Raw genomic sequence first — 15,808 nt, 5'->3', positions numbered from 1 at the left:
TACCCATTTGTAGTCTCAGCTGAACTTTCCCTGTCACTCAAATAAAACTCATTTTATTCTACTTTACTTTCTAAAAACATCACAGTTAGCTTATTTCTAGAACTTTGCAGCTTTGCAATGTTTATTGTTGAATCAAAAATATGTTTATCATCTATTCCCATTTTAAATATGTACAATTCTAATCAATCTTGACTGGGAATTTCATTCTTTCTGACATTGATTTTCTTTTCCTCTCCACTTTTTTTTAAATAAGTTTTTAATATCATAGCCATCCAATGGTCTTTTGAAATGCTGAGGCAAAGTGTTGCTTCTATCATTTTTCTACATTTTCTTTCTGTTAAAAATACATGTAATCTTCAATAATTACACATCTTAGCTTTGTTTTCAGCATCTTTCCTCAATTCCTAGCTTTCCTTTTGTTTGTGTTTGATTTTTGATTGATAAAAGTACAACTGAGGCCAAATAAGTTTATTTTGTTCACCCACTGGCTGATTTACCCTTTTCCTCACTGAAATACACTCATCCTGAACTCCACTAATAAGTTTTTAAGAGTATTTCCAACCACCCCACTAACTTATTATGCCAGTATTTTATTTTCCAATTTCTCATCCTATATCATTTTTCATTCATAGAAGTGCGTTTCACTTTTCCAAAATTTTGTCCTGGTCTATTCTCCCCCCTCCCCCATCATTATCTTAAAACCAAATATTGCTTCCAATTTTTTCTTAGTTGTTCTGATTCACTTCCCAATAGTAGACCTGGTAGTGATTCCTTTTTTGTCAGGAAGGGTGAAGAAGCCAGAATAAGAAGGTGGGGGGGGGGGGGAGGGAGAGAAGGGGAAGGACAGGTGAAGCCATGTGAGTGGAGAAAGGGGGATGAAATAAGATGGGGAGCCAGGCAGCATGCTGGTAAAATCTACTTTGAACCCTCTCTAAAGTTTTCCCGTCCTACTGATAATGAGGCGACCAGAACTAAACATAATACTCCAAGTGTGGTCTAAGCAATGTTTTATATGCTGCAACATTACCTTGCAGCTCTTGAACTCAATCCCCAGTGCACCATACGACTTCTTAACAACCCTATCAATCTTGTCTAGCAACTATGGATGCGGACTGCAAGATCCCTCTATTCCTTCACGCTGTATTCTGTCTTTCAAAGTGAATTACTTCACACTTTTCCTGGTTGAATTCCATCTGCCATTTCTCAGCTCAGCTCTGCAAACTATCAATGTCCTGTTATAACCCATGACAACCCTGTACACTATCCACAACACTACGAACCTTCATGTCATCTGCAAACATACTAGCCCACCCTCCACTTCCTCATACAAGCCATTTTTACACAAATAAATCACAGAAAGCAGGGGTCCCAGAACAGATCCCTGTGGAACGCAGCCGATCACCGAACTCCAGGCAGAAAACACCCCAGCTAAATCCAACTCTGCCCTCTATGCGCAAGGCAATAAAGTAGCCAGATTCATGAAATATGCTCCATATGGCTTGAGAAATGTCAAAAAATGCACCTTAATTTATTGCTGTTACATTTACAGTTAGTACAGCTCCCTCAGTTTCCCATCCTCTCAATGTGCATTAGAAAATATTTGCCCTCTGCAAAAAAGTTCTTTCCATATTCTTTCACTCAGTGCAAAAAGTGTGGATGATATTCCGTACAGCAAAGAAATATTTAAATCGCTAAAGGCAAAGCCATCAGGAACACAAAATCTCCCAACACAAATCTTAAACAAAAATAAAACCTAACAAGGGCTACATCTGAAGCATCATATGCTGTACATCACTGACTTTTAGAATTCTCATTCTCACTTTATTGCCTGTGAGTTTAGGATTTGGACTACCAACAGACTTGCAGCAACACCATTTGCAGTATGGACTCTCCTCTCCAGGACATCAGTACATGGAGGGCTGCAACTTTTGATGCCTCTCAGATGTTGGAATCAGGTTATAATTCTGTTGCCCACTTTCCTCGTTTCATTAACTGTTGGAGCGTTATCCATACAGCTTTTCCCTGAAAAGCTCTCATTTAATCTCAAGCTGCATTCAGGATGCTATGAAAGATTCCAGAACTAAAGACCCCTCTTTTGCTCCCTACCTTCCATCTTTGATTTTTAAAAGAAATCTACCTCAACTGCAATTAGAAGCTTCTTCTTGCTGAGTTCTTCATGGTGTCTGTCTTCAATATCCTATAACCCTCTTGAAATTGAGCAAACTTTACAGGCTTCACTATCTCCTTCATTGTCAATTTATTCCATGCACAATGCTCGGCAATGAACCTTACCAAATTATTTGTGATATATTGCCAGAGGAGTTATTATATTTTTTAACATTTTGATTCAGGGATCAGGGAAAAGCATTCATAAGTCAGAAACAGTGGTTAATTTTGTCTCCTTTACTCTGGCTAATGAATTGATTTATTGCTTCTACCCCGTTTTTTTCTGCTGGATATCAGAGGAACAAAAACGAACCACTTCAGCCATGACAAATACTGATTTTACAATGTGGTCAGCATCATAGCCACAGATTTAGCTATTACCAAATGAAAGGGAGAAAATATAGCCCACTTTTTGCCAATATCCATTTCTGGAGATATTCTAACAGGGACCACAGTGCAATTATCAGAATTAGAAGTTTTCTTAGTCTGTGAGTCATGAACCTTGTCCTATCTGAGACCAGTCACATTTATCTCGTCCTGATGAAGGGTCTTGGCCCAAAGCACTCTTTTCCATTGATGCTGCCTGGCCTGATGAGCTCCTCCTGCATTTTCTGTGTGTTTCTTTGAATTCCAGCATCTGCAAATTTTACCTATCTAGAATCTGATCCAGTAATCTAGAATCTGTTTATAAAAAAAACTGCATTGTGCTTCCATAGTGGCTAACTACAATACCTTTCAGAGACTCATGCCCCGGTTATTGCCAAGTTAACTAACCTCAACTGAAGTTCAAAACTAAGAAAGACAATCTAAGAAAAGTCATCATGGTCAACTCACGATTGCATGCATACATTTTGATCCGTTTTTGTCTGTGATTCCACGGGAATACGTGAGGCAGCTTCATCTTTAATCTACTTCCCAAATGAGCAATCTGCCTTGGTCAAACAGCCTTCAGAAATGACCATTGTGCTCTACACAAACAAACAATCTCTTGGTTAAGGTTATAGATGAGGGCTTACTGCTGTCAAGCAGTGTCATATTGGGAGTCAAAACTTGATGTTGCTGCTGTAACAACATGTCAAAGTCATGTGTACTTCACAAGTGAGGCAACTCAGATTTCCGACATACATAATTGGGGCTGGAATGTGATCTTGGAACGTTAACTACATTCAACCACAATTTCTACACCTTTCGAGGTCTTGAAAAATCAAACTACAAATAATCAATGGACATTTTCTTTTAAGGGGGGGGGTGGATAATAGAAGTTCATCCAACCTCAATCAGTCCCTTTTTATTAAACACAGTAATAGCTTCTGGTTTCTCGGGGTAAACTTCATTAATCATATTTACCACGTTCTAAATGAACTAGCAACAATTATACACTCATAAATCATCATTAACTCAATATGTTCAATCAAGGTAAGATTTGATGCGTAGATCTTAAACCCAGCTGATTCATAATATCGCATACCTGATTTATATCATCTGAGTTACAAAAAGGTTTTTCTCTAATGAAGTGTGGAGAAACTGACTCCACTCATATTTAAACTGAAAATGATGACTTTTTTAAAAAATCAATTCATTAAATGCTTGGATCGTTGCGTCACTAAACAGTTAGCAAGGGACCCGTGCAGACCAAGAATCAAGCTCTCAGCCAACTATTGCCTGCAGACGCATGCTTTGGCTGATGTTTACAGCGCGGTGGCGGGGGTCCCTGCGGCTTTTAGGAGGATTGCTCTGGTCCGATGACGTCCCTTTTGAGGAAAATCCTTCCGTCCGCTGGTGACGTCAGCGATTCGCTCTCCACCGCTTACGGCAACTGGAGCGACCGAGTTCCTGAAAGGGAACGGGGATGAGTGAACGGGTAGAGATTCTGTGCCGTCCACAACCGTCCACTGCTAAACAAGTTAGAATTGCACTGATCTCATTTTCTGCAACTGCGACTACAGCGGCGAGTCGGGGGGGGGGGGGGGGGGAGAAGAGGGCATTCTGATCTCGGGGTTAGAAGGGACCAAAGTTCACTGACATGGGGGGAAAGAATGAGATTTACTGCGGGCGTTTACCGGGCAAGTGCAACCCGAGGGCTATCCAGACTGCTCCAGACGACAGCCTTACCCCCTCCCGCGGGTAAGCAAGCGTCAAGTGACGACAGCGCATCCCTCCCTAACACAACGCTCCAGATTTTTAACATTTCTGCTTGTTAGCAAATTTCAGCCCAGTTTCTACCTTGAGGTATGCAGGGTTTGCCGAATTTTCGCACCATCAGGACTAATTCCGACTTGCAACGGAACCGATGTTTTTGTTTATTAGTTCCACCTAACTCTCCGAGTATGAGGTGACTCTTTTTCTTTTCGCGAATTTTACCACGCAATATTTTAACCCAATGGGTTAGCAAAATATAACTAATAACCAGAGCCCGAATATCAGGTTTCGTCGCAGCAAGAATCGATGTCTCCAACTGATGGCCAAATTCGGCCACCGGAAAACAGGAGTCGCAGTGGTTTCCAATCTTCCTTGCAAACTTTTTGTTCAAAATATGATTAATTGATACAGCATCAGTCAGCTTAGTAGAACGCCTTTGAAGGTACGCCGTCCAGGTTAGAAAAGCAATCGAACGCTCGCAACTCAGCTACGGGTCGTGTCCACAGTTGCTGGAAGCTCAAAGATTTTGAATTCATGCTCTTAACCATTTCGCCCCTCCAACCGCGTTGAGAACTTCTCTATCGTCCGAGGTTTTGAATCGTTAGCTTGAAGCCTTTCTTTGATGTCCTATTTTGCCAGATATTGGCCTACTTTACTACATTACAGTGTACATGCAAACTGTCGCGCTATTTGCACTACGCATAAAACAAATATTAAAGCGGCAAAGAAATGACTGGAGTTCGCCAACCACACACAGGATAGCTGGTTACGTTTACTTGCGACACGGAGCATTAACCGAAGTTTTTAAATCTAGTGTTTTAGCACTCAACTTCCCTGCTACGCGAGGAAACCACATCTACCTCCCCGACGTGTGCCACGCGACGTCATTTGTGAAGCAAAATTTATTTTACGTAGTGAACGCACATTCTATTGAATATGCGTATATGAACGTAATCGTCCGGTATGATGCCCTATGTTTCAAAAGGTGCAAACATCATGGAATTTCCCCGCTGCGATAATGAAATTTATACCGACTAAATTGGGAATTATGTAATGATGTATTTCCTGTCAGAATTTTGTACATCAATCGATATTTCGTTACATATTTAAACTTTGCCAAGGGGAAATGCACATGCCAATGGGGAAATAAATGAAACAATTGACAGGAAATAGAACGTCACATATTCTGGTCATATATATTTTAAACTAGATTGGGAAAACGCAGAAATGCTGCCGTGACGATCAAGCACGGAGTATCTTAAATATTTTTGGTTTAAAAAAAAGAGACCAACCTGAATCTGGACTAGAAACCACGTTGAAAGCGCTCATCCTTTTCTGTGACCTGGAAAACAACACGTCAGCTCAGTTTGGACTCATGTTCTTCCACACGAGTCGCAATTTTTTAAAGCTAAACCGCAAGACCACCATTACCTCCAGAGAGGGAATCCTGCATCACTTCGCCCCTTTCATCCCCAACCCCAACACAGCAAATCTGAAGTTTCCGATTCGCTTTCACATCACACACTAGGACAAAATTATGCCAAGAACAAATACGTTGACTGCCTGCTCAGGCTAACACAGAAGCAGTCACACTTTACCAACCTCGGGGGCCACCGGTAGGTTCGGGATCGTCCGTTTTATTGTGAGTCTTACAGCCGGAATTTGTGTCCCATTGGCAGTTTACAGATGTACAACAAACATTCCAGCCACATTTTTGAGGAAGGCGTACCGATTTGTTTCCCTATTGCAACAGCGAGGTGTATATTCTTTCAGCCTATTAATAATGGATTTCATTTTACCAGCAGTGTGTAACATAAGAACTCCCTGCGTTCCAATACTTACTCCACGTTCCAGCCTAATTATTCTTGCAATACTGTACCGGGCTCAATAATCGTGGTTGTTAACCCCATTGCAATGCCACGGTATGTCTGCGAGGCACGTTTTCAACCTGACATTGACACTGTATTCACAACAGGGAAGAAAAAACACGTGGCCCACCTGCAGAGGATCACTTTTCACCCGAGCCACCTACTACAGTACCTTCATCTCTCTCTTCTATCTACCTATTACTTACCCTCCTGCGTATCTGATCTTTCCTTTTGAACATTTCATTTGCACGATCCCCGCCCCCAATACATTTTTTTTGGTCAAATTTGAATACATCAAATCATTTTTTTTAAATTATCAGGATCCACTAAGAGGCGACTAGCACTAAATTACGGGCTGGCCGTGGGAAAGTGGGAGTCACAGATGCAGTTGGAGGAAATCTGTTCAAGAGGGAGCTGCGCAACGTGAGAGCCACGCCCGTTGTGCCGCAGATGCGAAAGGAGACTCTGAACAACTAAAGAACCGAACTACTTGCTTACTCCTACCCTCACTGTACCAGAATATGTGGATCCCGGATCCGCCTCTACAGCTACTAGAGAACCCCCTAACGGACAACCCCTTCGGCGAACACATTACTCGACGCGAGTGATCACGCTAGTAAAAGTGGAGACTATGATGGCTTTTAAACTGAAGCTCGAGGAATCAGAACAACAAAGAACTGGGGGGGGATTGTCACTCAGAATCCTCGGTTCATTTCTATTCTTCACTTTCCAAAGTGTCGGCAACTTGTAGCCAGGCAGCTCAGTGAATAGACCCGGTGCTCTGGCTTCCGCTGGCTATTTTAAGAATGCCAGTCTCGGTCACGCAATTTGCAGGAACTCACCTCGCAGCAGGCGACGTCAGCTTGCCTACAGCCATTAGAACAGGTGGGATAGTCTCAGGTGATCCTCCCTGAATTCCTCGTGTACATCCAGCTGACCCCCCCAGAGGAGACCGTCATGATGATGGTGGCTGCAATGCGGGAGGATTTTAAATGCCGGCAAACTCGAGGTCCAGCACATACTAACCATCTGGGACACCGAGCCAGGCGTTCGTGCGGCTTTCGATTGTGGATAATGTTAGGATTTAACCAATTGCTCCTGGAACAATTGGGCAACTCCGTCATACAGTCAATAGCTTCTACTGTTTCCTTATTATTAATTCATCCAACTTTATGGTATAGCTTAAATCTCATAATTATTTGATAGTTTAATTGATAATGGTTTCTCTAGTTCTTGAAATAAAGCAAATAAATTTGGACGGGTGCATGAATGGTATGGGTATCGAGGGTATCCCTTTTTCCCTTGAGAGGGGGAGAGGGATCGAGGGAGGGTGAAGGGAGAGGGAGAGTGAGAGCCTGTGGTATGTCAAATACCAGGTGAACGAGTAGTCTTTGGGTACTGCAAGTCTATGTCTTTATTGATGCTTTTCTGCACACCTGAGTGCCCAGTAGAGGGTGCAGATGCTTTTTAGCTGGTGGGGGAGGGGGGTCGTTGCTTTGCTTTTGCTTACATGTAAGGGGTGCTGGGGGGCTTTGGGGTTCTAGCATTTATCTGTCATTCATTCTTTGGGGCACGCCTCTGTTTTCATGGATGTTTGTGAAGAAAAAGAATTTAAGGATGTATAGTGTATACCTTTCGCTGACATTAAATGTACCCATTGAAACCTATTGGAGGACTATGGTCCCAGTGCTGGTCGATGGGGCTAGGCAGATTTAAACGGTTTGGCAATGACTAGATGGGCCAAAGGGCCCATTTCTGTGCTGTACTTTGCTATGACCCTAAAATTGTCCCTACATTCATGAAAGGTAGGCTATTTAATGTTAACTTGCACTTGTAATTAGATAGAAATGATGCAAGAACTACATCACTATGATGTTTCCACCTCAGAACAACCTGCCTCATCAGCCCGCTATTATGGGCACAAAACAATAATACAGGATTTTGTACCTTCAGCTCTCAGGCTAACCACGGATTCTTCATAGTTTTGGGAACTAGCCCGTGTAATTTCTCCCTGAGGTCACACCAGCAGCTGCATCTGGTAACATTCTAATGGCGCACGTCCAATAAACATGATCCCATGAGTCAATTCTTGTGCAAAGGTCACCGCCATGAAAATTCAGCAATACATGTCATGTTACCACTTTAAAGGGATCACTCAGCTAGGAAATGAATGCTTCCTAACAGATTTTTGTGTCTTGTTTTGTTGCTTGCCTGATTCATGGTGTTGGATGATTACAAATGTTTACATTAGTTAAGGACACCAGGCATTAAGGCTAGCAAATAAAAGCATCCGTTTTCTGAGCCAGTGGATCAGATGGAAGCTCTGGCCCAAAACAACAAGAGGACTTTAATTCCAAGAAGCTTCATCGATTTAATGAGAACTTTTAAAATCTTGTCATTTCCATTGGTCTACAAAGCTCTAATAAACTTCAAATTCCAATACACCTTCAAAATCAAATAGGTGAGCTTAAACCCGCCTGTTTCTTATTGCCCTAAACAAAGAGCATGTGATGAGAAAAGGAACATCCTTGCCACACCTTCCACCTCCTCATGCCCCAAGCTCAAAGGCAATTTTGATGATGACTGATTTCTGCCAAAAGATTGGGTGGTGGGCAACCCGTTTGAAAAATATTACTACGCAAACAGATGTAGGATTGATGCTTTTGACTATTATAACCTCGTATTCATTTTAATCAAGTTTATATGGAGATCCAGATTCTCCTATTTCAGATTATAAGCACATGAAATGGTCACAAATTATTTTGCTTGTCTTTGTGAGTAAACATTATGCTTATTGGTTTGCACCAGCTGGATTCAACCAGGATTTAGAATATTTCAGTGAAATTTTCACATCCTAAATTTCTAACTTTTCCTGACTCCATAATCTTATGCTCTCCTATGTTATGTTATTTTTGGTACAGGATCCCATATTGGGCTAGTCACTATTCTGCACCACACTCAACTGGACTAAGTGAATCTGAGCATGAGCAGATTCAATTACTGTGGTATCTGTAGATTACAGATTCAAATTATAATCAAGATAATTCACATTATTTTAAGAGGCTTCAACTTACAGCATCACCTTGTATACGCAATGTAAGAGGGCATACAGTAGGTATTTTACACTCAATTTTTATTGCAAGTATTTAGAATCAAATCCAGTGGTGGACTGTTAAACCAACTGAATATATCTTTTGCTGATAGACAATTTTTTTTCTTAAAGTATTCGCTGCAATTAATCACCTGAACTGTTCAGCAGCCCGAGAAAGCTTCATTGTTTGGAACAACACCAGAAAGAGATTACTTTGGAACAATGATCAGTCTCCAGAATTACTTTTTATTGTGTCAAGTGGTTTGACTGCTAGGTTTCATGATAAATTAAACAGTATTGCATGGTGCCCTTTCAAAAGCTAATTCCTGCCATTCATAAACTAAGCAGCAAATTATTTTGATCGTATTCCACTTCCTGCTTTTTCTAATCTGAATGGATGGTGCTATCTATCTACGCAGGAATAAAATAAGAAAAAATGATACATTTAAGTCCAAGACCAGGAAATTCAAAGCACTAAATTGTGAGAATAATCCCCTATGATTTGACTATAAAGATTAGATTAGTATCTTTACCTTTTTTGCTGTGGCTCTTTTTGAAAACAAATATTGCCTACAAAAACATTTATTGCAAATGCATTTTCCTCAGAATTTCACCATTAGTTCTATTTAGAAGTAAAATTTAATTACAGTTGGTTAGAATTTTGAACTCCAAAGTTTAAGAATCAGTAATTAATTTTGCCTTATATCCAGTCTTTTTTTGCAGGAAGTACACAAAAATATTTAAGTGGCATGATTGCACCATTTAAAGCAAATGTACAAATCTTTAATGTACTGCATTATTCAGCTTTACAGTGTTCCTAATGGCAAATGCTTAAATAGTTTAATTGTTACACAACCTACTGACTTACACCAGGTGATGAAATTCCAAAGGGAAATAAATTGTTCAAATGATATCAGTGTGTATCAGGCACCATATTCATAAGTTGTACCATTTCTTTTCCATCTTGGGGAAATATAGTTGTTAAAGTCTATTTAACTTCAAATACTGCTTCCACTTTTTGAAATGAAGTAAGAGCAGAATTATATCTGCAACACAATGGCTTATAATGTGAGGAATTCATGCTAACGTACAGAATTAAGAAAAGGCATCTCAGGATGACAAAAATATTGCAAACTTGTATACATTGATTTAACGTACTGACTATATTATATGGATCATTTTCTGCTCCTCAGAATATGGAAGGTAAAATTACTTTGAGATTCATGATATCAAAACTCTATTCAATTTCTATTCAAACAATAATGAGCACATGATTTGAAACGATGATAAGGAATAGGAATCTGTGGTAATAATTCAAATGTTTAAGAAAACAAGCTCACTTTCACTCTTTTAGACATTTACAGGACCTTAATTGAAAATAAACAAATTAATTTAGTAGACATAGATTAGAACCAAAACAAAAATGCTACAATTTAAACTTAAATTACCTCTTAAATGAGCCAGAACAAATTTACATAATTGCACTTGAATTGATATTTTCAAGTTTTCCACAATTGGCTGAGACTTTGCACAATCCAATTTAAGAAACAAACAATGAAGAAAATCTAACACAGATTCTACCCTTTTATCAAACAACTACATCAACTTGATTAATCACATTTCCTTGAATGAACCAAGCACAACTCAAAAATCTTGAATTCTCAATGCTGTCACTAAGGTCTGAAACACAATCTGAATGATCTTGCAATGTTAGAGTTTCAAAACTTTAGTAAAAATGCTGAAGCAAGCTTTCAGAAGAATAATTATTCAGCTATAATTACATGCAGCTGGCTTTGCATGGACTTGAGACCATAAGACATCGGAGCAGAATGAGACCTTTCAGCCCATTGGGTCTGCTATGCCATTTGATCATGGGTGATTGATTTTCACTCTCAACCCCATTCTCCTACCTTCTCTCCTTTACAAATCAATCTCAGTATTCACAGATAACTATTACTAAATATTCCATTTGCAAGAGGTGGTTGAACTAATCAGCACCGTTTGCCTGTGTCTAACTTAACAGTAGCACGTTTTGCTGATTATGGGAAAATATTAACACTATTTCAAAACTTAAGCTAAGCTACACAGTTATTAACTCATAAATGCAGTAAAATACATCCAAATAAACTTAAATAAATCAAATTAGATGACCAAGATTAAATCTCACTGTTCACTATTTAACCAAGATTAAATATCATTGCTTCACTGTATATGACCAAAAAGGTTTTTATTAGTTGCTCCCCCCCATAATCTGAATAAAATATTTACATGATTATTTCTCAAACATTTAAGCAAAAAAATTGTACATGCTAAGATCTGAACTGGTGCAGGAACTAAAAACATATTTCCAAAATCAGAGCTTTCCAAAATAGCAATGATAAACCTACATTTTAAATTTTACACAGTTATTACATATAGATTTGCTGAAACTTGGATGCCAAATAAAATTTATAACTTTCACAAGCATTCTAATTTTCACCTTCAATCTTCCAAATGTATGGCATTTCAAAGCTTTGAATTTCAATGTACAGGTAGTTCTTCCTTAAGGTTGTCATAGACAGGGAAAATAGTGGGGATAAGCTCCCACTACCAATTCAATGCTTCCAATGGCATGCATCCTAAATACCCTCTGATGTCCAAGTCCAGTTCGGCTTTCACCAACCAAACGTGGTGGAACCATTTCTACGGACAGGAGAAGGGGCAAAGGCAGGTTAATGGCACCTTAAAACCAGTCACATCGGACAGGTGGAGCTCATCAGCCATGTGGGAGAATGAAAACTCTGATCTCAAACCTCCACTGCCTTACAGCTATATCCACTCATGGCTGAGGGCTACAAGGGTAAACCCTTGAGGAAAAAAAATCTGGAGCAAGAGTCCCTAAGGCAGTCCAACATTGAATTCAACATGGACTCCTGCAATGCCATGGTGCCGAACTATATTGGTCTCTGCCATTCCTTTGGATTGATCAGTTGTGTTGAGAAGGGGGAACCAGCTGTGTCAGCAACAGCTTGCTCTCCATATCTTACTGCCCAGGCTCGTATATAGATTTCAGCAAGGCATCTGACAAGGTACCCCATTGCAAGGCTTATTGAGAAAGTAAGGAGGCATGGGATCCAAGGGGACATTGCTTTGTGGATCGAGAACTGGCTTGCCCACAGAAAGTAAAGAGTGGTTGTAGACGGGTCATATTCTGCATGGAGGTTGGTCACAAGTGGTGTGCCTCAGGGATCTGTTCTGGGACCCTTACTCTTCGTGATTTTTATAAATGACCTGGATGAGGAAGTGGGGGGGGGATGAGTTAGTAAGTTTGCTGATGACACAAAGGTTGGGGGTGTTGTGGATAGTGTGGAGGGATGTCAGAGGTTACAGCAGGACATTGATAGGATGCAAAACTGGACTGAGAAGTGGCAGACGGAGTTCAAACCAGATGAGTGTGAAGTGGTTCATTTTGGTAGGTCAAATATGATGGCAGAATATAGTATTAATGGTAAGACTCTTGGCAGTGTGGAGGATCAGAGGGATCTTGGGGTCCGAGTGCATAGGACACTCAAAGCTGCTGCGCAGGTTGACTGTGATCAAGAAGGCGTATGGCGTATTGGCGTTCATCAATCGTGGAATTGAATTTAGGAGCCAAGAGGTAATGTTGCAGCTATAGAGGACCCTGGTCAGACACCACTTAGAGTACTGTTCGCCTCATTACAGGAAGCCATAAAAAGGGTGCAGAGGAGATTTACAAGGATGTTGCCTGGATTGGGGAGCATACCTTATGAGAATTAGTTGAGTGAACTCAGCCTTTTCTCCTTGGAGCGACGGAGGATTAGAGGTGACCTGATAGAGGCATACAAGATGAGAGGCATTGATCGTGTGGATAGCCAGAGGTTTTTTCCCCAGGGCTGAAATGGTTGCCACAAGAGGACACAGGTTTAAGGTGCTGAGGAGTAGGCACAGAGGAGATGTCAGGGGTAAGTTTTTTTTACTCAGAGAGTGGTGAGTGCGTGGAATGGGCTGCCGGCAACGGTGGTGGAGGCAGATACGATAGTGTCTTTTAAGAGGCTTTTAGATAGGTACATGGAGCTTAGAAAAATAGAGGGCTATAGGAAAGCCTAGTAATTTCTAAGGTAGGGACATGTTCGGCACAACTTTGTGGGCCAAAGGTTTTCTATGTTTCTATACTGACTTCTGTATGACGTAGACAACTAAGATGCAAGATCCATGGTCAAACCCAACCAACGGAGAACCCCATTTAAACAGCACAGCACGATTCATAGTCAATTGTTTTCTGGTTTCAGAAGGTATGCAGTGTGTTATGCTCTTGTATTTACACGATTGATTAGAAAGCTAGTTATGATAACTTCTGTATCTTCTTTCCCCATTTCTAAACATAGAACTGCATGAAAAAATACATGCAAAGAGCAATCCAAACTGCATGCAAAGTGGCTTTGAAATGCAATTAAACATTGCAACAGATGGATTTAAGAGTACTTCTCAAATTTTCCTTTGTAGAATCACTTGAATTTCTTGTCTATGTCAACACCTATCTGCAAATAACAGTGCAGGCAATTTAATAATCAAAAGACAAAAACCAAAGCAATGATACACATATACAAAAGCAGGACAAAGAAAAGCACGAACACCATAAATGCAATAATATGCAACATGTTATTTTTAAAAAAAACCTTGTTTCAGAGCTTAATGAAAATTATGACCACCAAAAGTCAAAGAAATCTTCGAAAAACCAACCACATTTGCACTGACACAGATAAAAATTAAATAATAAAAAGTTTTCAGAAAAACTACAGTTGAGGAATTTTATAATTAATCTATAGTAATGAATTTTAGCAGATTACAAATTGAGAATTAAGAATCACGGCTACATTGTGACACAGGTTTTTTTTTACCTCAGAAATACTGGTACATCTTTGCCTTTGGTAGGGGAGGAGTGGCGGACGGGCTGCGGGGAAGCGGTGTGGGGAGTGGGGGGGGGGGAAATGTGGACAGGTGTGCGGTGGGGAATGATGACGGGTGGGGGAGGGAGGGTGTACAGAGGGGCCGAGGAGCGGATGGACGCAGGGATGGGGAAGAGGAGTGACGGAGACCGGAGCGAATAGCGGTAGTACGGGGAGCGACTACAGGGAAAGAGTTGGGTGGTGTGGAAAAGATTGCTTTGTATGTTGTCGGACGGACATTAGGGGAGAATTGAAGGTCAGACTGAAGGAGTTACCTCGGGACAGACTGAAATGGGTGGCGGAGAGGTATGTCTCACCCTGCCCCGTTTAGCGCCCTGGCTGGCAACGTGATCGCGCTTCCCTCACCCACTGCGCCCCCCCCCCGATGTCAGCCGCGTACTATCAGGCAGGCAGCCCAGTGGCAGCGAGTACTAATCCCCTCCCTTCTCTTCTCACCCCATCCATGCCAACCCACAGCGCGATACTAACAAAAGCAGCGTCCGCAAATACGTCGCCCTCAACTTTTTCTCCCTATTTTCAACCGTCCACCAACTTTCACGTGCTAACTTGTTTTATTGCACGAAGTACTCGGGGTGGGATCTGAACCCGCCCCGTGCAAGTTCAGTTTACCTGGGAGTGAAATTCCCGGAGGCGTTCAATTTTCCTTCATTTAAACGATTTTTTTTTTTGCTATGCCCCCATGTAATGAACTGAGGGAGAAGAAAAATATATTTACACTGCGAAAAGTGTGAACCCGGAAGAACATGCATCTCCAATTCTGGAGAGCCCGACGTTGTAGCACTGATTGCTCTGTTCGGGAAATGTTCCTGTTGCATTTTGCTGTTACAGTGCATCGCCTGTCGCCCGTTGCAAACAGATTGCACAACATCTATTTCGGAGAAGGGAACGGAGGCCAGCTATTTCTTTCCCTCTTACCTTGCGTACGTCATTTTGTTCATTATTTCACTTCCTGCCTGAGTGTTCTTGGTGGTGAAGCGGCGACGAGAGGATTCAGGGGTTGAAGGAGACGACTTCAACCCGCGGAGCCAGCAACTCGAGAGGGAATTCCCAACTCTGGGCATACACAGACATACACCCTTCCCTCACACGTCATGACACTCAACAGGGGCTTCCCCGCCGCCACCCATTCAATGGCGAACATCACTGGCTTGTGCTTCTCCATCTCAATTTTTTTTAACGATATTTAAGTTTCAGCATGTGCAAAATGTTATCTTATCAATATGCACTTCTGTTATCCTTACCGAAAGGAAGTAAGCGAGGAGCCGTTCAACAAGCCGCGACAAGTTATTATCGTTATGTGTTTGCTAATCCTTAAAATCAATACTTCAACAAATTTGCCCGAAAGTTTTCCTTTGCATCTTGAGATTAATAAAAATAACTACAAACAAAACAAAAATGTGATCTTCCAACGTGAAGAATGTAATCTACACTTTGTTAATATTAGTAACTTCTAGTTTCATTATCAGTTTCCATATGCAGAGCCTTAAAGAAAACAGCAGATAGTGTTTGTGTGTAAGTGATGGGAACGGAAAAATGCAGATTGCATTGTATGGAAGCAGGGTAATTATCATTGCTGC

At 41.0% G+C, this 15,808-nt stretch overlaps 1 long non-coding RNA gene across 1 annotated transcript in view; it reads right to left on the bottom strand.

Moving 5' to 3' along the window:
- LOC140732757 (uncharacterized) overlaps window positions 1-15,343 on the bottom strand; it is a 32,098-nt gene extending 16,755 nt beyond the window's left edge. Inside the window, exons 1-2 of the long non-coding RNA XR_012100123.1 lie at window positions 15,147-15,343; window positions 5,598-5,647 (exon numbers count right to left, since the gene is read on the bottom strand). This is a non-coding gene — a long non-coding RNA (uncharacterized lncRNA). The remainder of the gene's footprint in view (window positions 1-5,597; window positions 5,648-15,146) is intronic.
- Window positions 15,344-15,808: the final 465 nt, after the last annotated feature.

The sequence above is a fragment of the Hemitrygon akajei genome, chromosome 9, assembly GCF_048418815.1.
Source record: "Hemitrygon akajei chromosome 9, sHemAka1.3, whole genome shotgun sequence".
NCBI lineage: Eukaryota > Metazoa > Chordata > Chondrichthyes > Myliobatiformes > Dasyatidae > Hemitrygon > Hemitrygon akajei.
Note: the sequence above shows the minus strand (reverse complement) of the source record. Positions and strands in the feature narration are given on the sequence as shown.